This window comes from Colossoma macropomum, unplaced genomic scaffold, assembly GCF_904425465.1.
Source record: "Colossoma macropomum unplaced genomic scaffold, Colossoma_macropomum, whole genome shotgun sequence".
NCBI classification, from domain to species: Eukaryota; Metazoa; Chordata; class Actinopteri; order Characiformes; family Serrasalmidae; genus Colossoma; species Colossoma macropomum.
In genome coordinates, this window is record NW_023494888.1 from 43,483 (window position 1) to 53,245 (window position 9,763).

Here is a 9,763-nt window from a genome sequence, read left to right on the forward strand (position 1 = left end):
GGGTGAAGTTCACTGAGCAGCGTCACTAAAACAGATTCAGTCTAAATCTCAGTGATGCTGTGAGGAAGAAACCACTCTGCAGGTCATTTGACCTACAGACTCACTGAGACACACAGACTGCAGTGTTTTCTTTATGACAAGCTAAAGTAAACAGGATGAAACACACCGAGTCACATGACCACATTACACCAGTTCTCCAAAACATCCATCAGCTTCCCATGAAGAAACACATTCATTCATTTACAGTAGGTGGGTCTGGTTTTAACCATTTTCTAATGATAGCCTTTTTACTAGCTACTAAAAATATGAGAGCCAATTTTTATCCCTGCTGTTCCACATCTCGAAAGGAATATTAGCCAAATATGTAGAATCACATCTGAAAGGAATTTCCTTTCCAAAAATAGCTTCTAATCTTTATGTATCTCCGTCCAGAAGGGAGCAAGTGTTCCGCATCCCCAAAAGACATGAAAATGGTCAGCATCATTTTTCCCACAGTGTCTCCAGCATCATGTGTCAATACCTGAATGTCGTTTTTGCAACCGTGTGATTAAAAAGCGCATAATATTTTTCCAAGCAAATTCTCTCCACATTGCTGAACGGGTTGATTTCCATTGTAGTTGGCATATTCTATGCCACTCATCTTCTGTAATTAGCATATTTCCCTCTTTTTCCCATTTCTCTTTGACATAAATTGTATTTTCAGATTTTGAAGAAGCCCTTTTTTATAATAAAGAAATAACTTTATTACCCATCTCCAATTTACATGCTGACAAAAATACCTTAAGAATTCCTACTTCATTTGTCTTTACAGCTTTGTCCAGATTTTGATTAAAGTAGTGTTGGACTTGGAGATATCTGTAAAAGTCACTTCGTTCCAAACCATATTTCGTCTGCAAAGAATCAAAACTCATAATGGTTCCCTTTTCAATAAATGTGTAGTAACTTAAGAGTCCTTTTCCCACCCAGGCCCGGAATCTATCATCAAATTTGTTTGGGATAAAGTCTGTGTCATATGCGCACCACTTCAAAAGACTAGATGAGCTTTTTTTATGATGAGATGAGATATTAATTTAATTTACTTCCACTGGTAGAGTTTGAAAAAGATAAAGCAGCTTAGGTAAGATATTCATTTTAACACGTTCAACTCTACAGAGTAGAGTTGAGTACAGACTCAAATAGGGAATAACATTCCATCTGAACAAATCTGACTTAATCTTAGCAGTTACAGGGCCATAATTACGTTTGAATAATTCTGAGGTTTCCTTGGCCAAATTAACGCCAAGATATTTGATTGAACGGGCATCCCAGTTAAATTTATGCTTCTTTCGAATATGATTCGATGGATCGTAATTAAAAGTAATAAATTGGGTCTTCTGGATATTGAGCCTATACCCTGAGAGCAAGCCATACTCTTCAAGAAAATATATTAAACTTGGTAAGGACGTTGTGGGCTGTAATAGATATACCAGTACGTCATCAGCAAACAGAGCCAGTTTATGTTCCCCAAGTTTTGTTTCTATACCTTTAATTTCAGTGTTCTGTCTTATCCACTGGCTCAATGGTTCAATGAATAGGGCAAAAAGGAGAGGAGAGGCAGCACACCCCTGTCTCGTACCACGTTCTAGAATGAACGCTTTTGATACGTAACCATTAATTTTGATGTGTGCACATGGTCTATCATACAGTGCCCGGAATGTGTCAATAATTGAACTATGAAATCCAAATCGTGATAAAACCTTATATAGAAACAACCACCTAACAGAGTCGAATGCTTTTTCCGCATCTAAGCTTATAAGAGCTGCTTCTATTCGATGCTGCTTAATGTGTCTAATAATATGTAGTGTCCTTCCGATATTGTCCTGTGTTTGTCTTCCTCTGACAAAGCCAGTCTGGTCCAAATGAATTAAATCAGGTAGTATCTTTTCTATTCTTCGAGCTAATATAGATGTAAATATTTTATAGTCAACATTCAATACGCTAAAAGGTCTATAATTACTACATTCCAGTTTATCTTTGCCTTCCTTTGGAAGTACAGAAATAATCACACACAGCTATCAGCGTTAAATACGACTATATCTGTATTCACTGCTCAGTTTACAGCGTTTATACATTCAGACCTTCACTCAAACGCACAGCTATCAGCGTTAAATACGACTATATCTGTATTCACCGCTCAGTTTACAGCGTTTATACATTCAGACCTTCACTCAAACGCACAGCTATCAGCGTTAAATACGACTATATCTGTATTCACCGCTCAGTTTACAGCGTTTATACATTTAGATCTTCACTCAAATGCACAGCTATCAGCGTTAAATACGACTATATCTGTATTCACCGCTCAGTTTACAGCGTTTATACATTCAGACCTTCACTCAAACGCACAGCTATCGGCGTTAAATACGACTATATCTGTATTCGCCGCTCAAAAGAGGGTGGAATTTCTTTTTTTTGAAGTACCCAATTACAAACTGTCAATAGAGTCAGAATCAGTTCCTCTTTAAAAGATTTGTACCACTCAGCAGTGAAGCAATCTGCCCCCGGAGACTTGTTTATTTTCAGTCTAGATATTGCTACTTGCAATTCCTCTTTTGTTATTTCAGCTACCAAATTTTGATTTTGTTCCTCTGTAACAGATGACAGATTCAAAGAGGTCAGAAATGCATCTATCTGGAGATCATTATTAGTTTGTGGTTGAGAATATAGTTTTTTGTAAAAAGTTTCAAAACTCTGATGAATTTCCACAAGAGTATGTTCTATTTTTCCAGAATTCGGGTTCCTTATCGTACAAATGTTGTTAACTGCTTGTTGTTTTCGTAATTTGTATGATAAAATTTTCATAGCTTTTCCAACTACTTCACAGTGCCGCTGCTTTAAGAACAACAGCTTTTTTTGTATTTCTTGTATATATATTGTATCTATCTCATTCCTTATTTTTTTATTTCATCTTTCACCTTATTATCTTTATTGTCAATATAGTCATTCTAGTTATATAGTTACTTGTCTAAACCTTTTTATCCTTGTCGAGATACTTTTTAAATTAGTTGCCAAAAACCAAAATGTGTGAAGCCAAGCACACACTGTGTGGTTTTATCCTGTTTTTAAACCTGATTTGGTCATTGCTGACTAAATTTTAGGATCAGGCCAAAATTCTGCTTCATTGGCCATTGTTTGACATGCAAAGTGAAGAGGGCAGCGATGCTCAATTAACTGCCCAAACAAGCTCCTAAGCAGTCACATGATTGCATTTATTTCTGACATTTCAGAAATCACAGTCAATGCAAGACAAAGAGACTGTGCAAATACAGGGGTATAAATGCTGAGAGGAAACACCATTGGGCTAAAGAGAGGGCAGGGCTACAGACTACACACAGGTGAGACAGATGACAAGGAGGCAGGACAGAGAAAGAAACAGAGACCAAAACAACAACATAAGCACATGGCAAGTCACACGAGGGAAGGGAAACAAAGGCAAACAGACAGAGACAAAGAAAGACAAAGAAAACAAAGAAAGACAAGAGCAGTGCAAGACAGGATGTTACAACCACATTCACACAAACACTGCCCTACACAGGTGGACATACATAGGCTAACAGTATGCCGACTTTGCTCTGTTTGACTGAATGGTATTGTGATGTTTAAATGCTAATACAGGGATTTTTTTCATTTTTTTTTTTTTAATAGGCTGTATTGTCCTACACATTTACATCGTCCACTCATTTTAGATTCAGTGCACAGTTTGGCACAGTGTAGTCAACATTTTTGCTCGGTATTCAGATGCACAGCATGTTGTTTTGGATGAAACAGCCTAACTGTAAATTTCCATAGTCAGAGCTGTTGATAGGGGTTACATTTCACATCACATTTCACTGCAGCATAAGCAGCGTTTCCCACACACCGGTTATGCTTTTGTGTACTTTGGCCTGGTGTTTGGACACCCTTCCAAGTACATTTCTACTCTTTAAAATGTTTTAACACAGCTTGGGTAGTGGGAGAGCAAGAGAGAGAGTGAATGAATGCAGCAGCAAAGTGAGAGAGAGGGAAAAAGAAAGTGGGAGAGAGAAAGAGAGAGAGAGAGAGAGAGAGAGAGAGAGAGAGAGAGAGAGAACAAGATGGTGGGATAGAGAGAGAGTGAAGGATACGATGGGAGAGTTAGAGAGAGTGAAAGATACGATGGGAGAGTGAGAGAGTGAAGGAAACAAAGAGTGAGAAGAGAAGCACGAGAAACACTTGCATTAAATCAGCTGCCTACTGCACAGAACTGTCCTGACTGAATTTGCTCGGTTTGAGAGAACGTTCGGTTGCAGCTGCACGACTGATTCATCTAATATTTCCTTAACAGAGGAGCACTGAGAAATATTTCAATGAAAAGCTGCACAAAGAGGAGGAGAGACTCTTAGCTCAGGTACCCTGATGATTCACACCATCAGACAAGCACTATGCAGCTGTTTAAACCTCACTGAAACACAGTGAGAAGAAATGGCTGAATCTTAGAGAAGCGCATTTTGGTGATTTCAGTGGTTGATATTCATGTGAAAGTCGAGATCACGTCTTCATTTTGGATGTGTTTAAACCTTTTACCGGCAATTATGTCACAGACACAGTTCACTGTTAATCTCCTGTCAGAGCACATTAGAAATGGCTGGTAGGCTGTAGAGCGACATACTGGAGCAAAAACACTCCTGGATCTAAATCATCTGTTACAGCACTGACTAAGATACCTGATAAAAACTGAGGTAGTCAAAATGTCAACCATCTGATTTATATACATTTATATTATGGTATGTAGTTTCACAGGGAAAAAATACATCACTCTCGCTCGAAGAAGAAATAACTAACTAACTAATTAAATAAATAAATAAATGAAGTAACACTGTTTTCAAATGTTATTAATATTTCTATGTACCTGACACATTTACATAATCCTGTACATAAAAAAAACTGTGTATATGTAATACCTGTGTACAATACAGTGGGGCAAAAAAGTATTTAGTCAGCCACTGATTGTGCAAGTTCTCCTACTTAGAAAGATGAGAGAGGTCTGTAATTTTCATCATAGGTACACTTCAACTACGAGAGACAAAATGAGAAAAAAACATCCAGGAAATCACTTTGTAGGATTTTTAAAGAATTTATTTGTAAATTATGGTGGAAAATAAGTATTTGGTCACCCACAAACAAGCAAGATTTCTGGCTCTCACAGACCTGTAACTTCTTCTTTAAGAAGCTCTTCTGTCCTCCACTCGTTACCTGTATTAATGGCACCTGTTTGACCTTGTTATCTGTATAAAAGACACCTGTCCACAGCCTCAAACAGTCAGACTCCAAACTCAACCATGGCCAAGACCAAAGAGCTGTCGAAGGACACCAGGAAGAAAATTGTAGACCTGCACCAGGCTGGGAAGAGTGAATCTACAATAGGCAAGCAGGTTGGTGTGAATAAATCAACTGTGGGAGCAATTGTAAGAAAATGGAAGACATACAAGACCATTGATAATCTCCCTCGATCTGGGGCCCCACGCATGATCTCATCCCGTGGGGTCAAAATGATCATGAGAACGGTGAGCAAAAATCCCAGAACTACACGGAGGGACCTGATGAATGACCTGCAGAGAGCTGGGACCAAAGTAACAAAGGCTACCATCAGTAATACACTACGCCGAGAGGGACTCAGTGCCAGGTGTGTCCCCCTGCTTAAGCCAGTACATGTCCAGGCCCGTCTGAAGTTTGCCAGAGAGCATATGGATGATCCAGAAGAGGATTGGGAGAATATCATGTGGTCAGATGAAACCAAAATAGAACTTTTTGCTAAAAACTCAACTCGTCGTCTTTGGAGGAAGAAGAATGCTGAGTTGCATCCCAAGAACACCATACCTACTGTGAAGCATGGGGGTGGAAACATCATGCTTTGGGGCTGTTTTTCTGCAAAGGGGACAGGATGACTGATCCGTGTTAAGGGAAGAATGAACGGGGCCATGTATCGTGAGATTTTAAGCCAAAACCTCTTTCCGTCAGTGAGAGCATTGAAGATGGAACGTGGCTGGGTCTTCCAGCATGACAATGATCCCAAACACACCGCTCGGGCAACGAAGGAGTGGCTCTGTAAAAAGCATTTCAAGGTCCTGGAGTGGCCTAGCCAGTCTCCAGACCTCAACCACATAGAAAATTTGTGAAGGGAGTTGAAAGTCCGTGTTGCCCAGCGACAGCCCCAAAACATCACTGCTTTAGAGGAGATCTGCATGGAGTAATGGGCCAAAATACCAGCTACAGTGTGTTCAAACCTGGTGAAGACTTACAGGAAATGTTTGACCTCTGTCATTGCCAACAAAGGTTATGTTACAAAGTATTGAGTTGAACTTTTGTTATTGACCAAATACTTATTTTCCACCATAATTTACAAATAAATTCTTTAAAAATCCTACAAAGTGATTTCCTGGATTTTTTTTTCTCATTTTGTCTCTCGTAGTTGAAGTGTACTTATGATGAAAATGACAGACCTCTCTCATCTTTCTAAGTAGGAGAACTTGCACAATCAGTGGCTGACTAAATACTTTTTTGCCCCATTGTATATGTAAAAAAAAGGTATTTGTGTTTACTTATACTTCCGAGTAAGTGTATTTATATACATATAGACATATTAATATTTACACATATATATTAACAGTCACCGTTCTATGTGAAATCTGACCTTCTTCAGTAGCAGGTTACAGTTACTTTCAGTTTCGTTTCAGTGCGTCACCTGATCACATGCTGAAAATCGCCCTCTAGTGGTAAATAAGTGGAACATCCCGAGGTGCTCCATTAAGACTGTGTCTGCAGCCTGTACTTTTTTCTCTCTCTCTTCCTTCCTCTCTCTCTTTATCTCTTCCTAGCCTAAGCACATAAATAGTTTCCACATATTTAGAGGTCTCTCTCTCTCTCTCTCTCTCTCTCTCTCTCTCTCTCTCCACGTGTTTACAGTGCTCCTCTACACAAAATATAGAGATAAAGGGATTTATGTGCTTTAACCCTCTGTTTGAGTCTCGTGACTGGGTTCAACATCAGCTCGTCTCACATTTCCCTTTAGTTTAATCCACCACTGAGCTGAATTAAAGAAGCCATACATACAGACACTCAAAATCTCCTGAGTCACACGAGCTTATTGTACATTACTGTATTTCATATTTAATGAAACCACTGTGTGAAATCCAGAGCGGTAAACCTGTAAACAGCCCCTCTTCACTGAGGGTGTCAGCTTAAAGTTACCTTCAGTTCTGTTTCTATTCAGCACCTGATCACTTGATCAATATCGCCATCTAGTGGTTAGGTGGAAGAAGCATCCTTCCCCCAGCAGATCTCAGTTTAAACATGAGACATGCTGTCTCCAATACGGCTTGTTGACAGGATTTTTTTCTCTCTTATGAGAATTATTTATTCTCTCTTAATATTGTGTTTGATTTAGTTGGTTATTCACTGAAATATTTCCTCTGCTTTTAGATCTGTGCGTATTTTGAGCTTTATGCTCTTGTGAAGCTACTGTAGCGACTCAGAGATTAGACCAGCAACACATATTTAAGAACTACGCAAATGTGTTAGAAAAATATGATTAAAAGGAAAATTCATCATCATGGTGGTTCTCAATGGAGATTCTGTTAGATGAGATCACACCACACTCACTGTAGTTAGGAAAACTGCACCCATATATGGTGCAACTTTGCCATCTTTATTACTATTAAAATAATTATTTAAAACATTTGAACACACTGCTACAACCCTTAAGTAATTTGCCTATCAATTATCCAGTATATACAACAGTGATAAGCATTCCCTCTATATTCATTTAATACACCAGTACTTTTGGCGGCACCTTTGGTGTCTCCTTCTGGAACTGCTCTTGAGAATTTTTTCTGTTTACTGCCCCCCAACAGTGAAATTAAATATCCGCCCACCCTAAAACCTCATTCACTGTAATGAATTTCACTTCCACAACCAGATATTTCAGCCATAATCTCAAAATACAGCGCTGAGGAGAAAACAAGGTGGATATGACTTTATAAAGTGTCTGATAGAGCTAATAAACACGCCCCTCTAAAGCGCTGCAGGTCTGATTGCTGCTGGTCAAACAGCGCTACTGCACATCACCACGCCTTTTGCAGTATTAGTGCTTTATCAGCTCAATGTTCCTCATAAACAGTAATGCGCTCTGAAAACACACAGCTATCAGCGTTAAATACGACTATATCTGTATTCGCCGCTCAGTTTACAGCGTTTATACATTCAGACCTTCACTCAAACACACTCTCGGCCCACTGACCAGATGTTTGTCACAGCTGAAAGACCAGTTTAGTATCTGTGAAACACATAAAATCGTGCTCACGTTTTAAACTACATGCAGAAATTCCTCATTTCTGTCAGTTAACTGAACAGTTCACCGAGTGAATCCAAAGCGCTGGTATCTGAACTCTTCTCTCTGTTTGTAACGGCGTCAGATTAAAGTTGCTTCCGGTTTTTCTCTCAGTGCCTCACCCCTCCTTTCACCAGTCTCTGTTCCTCTTCCTTTCTGAGATCAACAGTGACACAGTAGCGAGATCACTTTGCCACCTGTATTACAATTAAAATAATTATTTAAATCATTTGAACATGCTGCTACAACCCTTAAATAATTTGCCTATCAATTATACAGTATATACAGCAGTAATAAGCATTCATTCTATATTCATTTAATACAACAGTACTTTTGTATTAAACACCTTTGGTGTCTCCTTCTGGAACTGCTCTTGAGAATGTTTTCTGTTTACTGCCCCCCAACAGTGAAATGAAATATCCACCCACCCTAAAACCTCATTCACTGTAATGAATTTCACTTCCACAACCAGATATTTCAGCCATAATCTCAAAATACAGCGCTCAGGAGAAAACAAGGTGGATATGACTTTATAAAGTCTCTGATAGAGCTAATAAACACGCCCCTCTAAAGCGCTGCAGGTCTGTCCCTCTGCTGGTCAAACAGCGCTACTGCACATCACCACGCCTTTTACAGTATTAGTGCTTTATCAGCTCAATGTTCCTCATAAACAGTAATGGACTCTGAATTCAGACAAAACGCGCAGCTATCAGCGTTAAATACGACTATATCTGTATTCACCGCTCAGTTTACAGTGTTTTTAGACCTTCACCCAAACACACTCGGCCCTCTGGTCGGAAGTTCGTCTCGTGTGTCAGTGATCGGTCACTGAGTATCTGCTGTAGAGTAAATTTAATGAGTTGAGCTGAAAGACCAGTTTAGTATCTGTGAAACTCATAAAAACGTGCTCTTGTTTTAAACTACATGCAGAAATTCCTCATTAACTTACCGAGTGAATCCAAAGCGCTGATGTCTGAACTCTTCCCTCTGTTTGTAATGGCGTCAGATTAAAGTTGCTTTCGGTTTCTCTCTCACTGCCTCACCCCTCCCCCCTTCACCAGTCTCTGCTTCACTTCCTTTCCGAGAAGATCAACAGCGATACAGTAGCGAGTTGGGATCACTGTCCATCACTAAAGACATGCGATTACCACATGAAATGAAAGTAACATTACATTAGAAGCAGTTTGTTTGTTTACTATATTGAAAAGCCCATAACAGTAAAGTATCAACATTTTTAAATAACAGTCATTTAAGTTCATCTAAAAGGGGCTCCCACCTTCTTGCCAGACCCCCAGAATGTTATACCATCTGGTCAGTGCCTCCAGGCTGGTGATGAAACATCTACATGCTTAAGTTTAATTTATACATTATCTAAATGTA

At 39.2% G+C, this 9,763-nt stretch overlaps 1 protein-coding gene across 2 annotated transcripts in view; it reads right to left on the reverse strand.

The window, feature by feature from the left end:
- Window positions 1-9,432, reverse strand: part of LOC118800403 — a 50,102-nt gene extending 40,670 nt beyond the window's left edge. The window contains exon 1 of one of the 2 annotated variants that reach the window (XM_036560612.1): window positions 9,333-9,432. The gene's annotated coding sequence lies outside the window, so the exon portion shown is untranslated. Of the gene's footprint in view, window positions 1-8,411; window positions 8,432-9,332 lie in introns of those variants that run through there. The other variant, XM_036560613.1, reaches the window with a different exon arrangement.
- Between the last annotated feature and the right edge of the window lie 331 nt (window positions 9,433-9,763).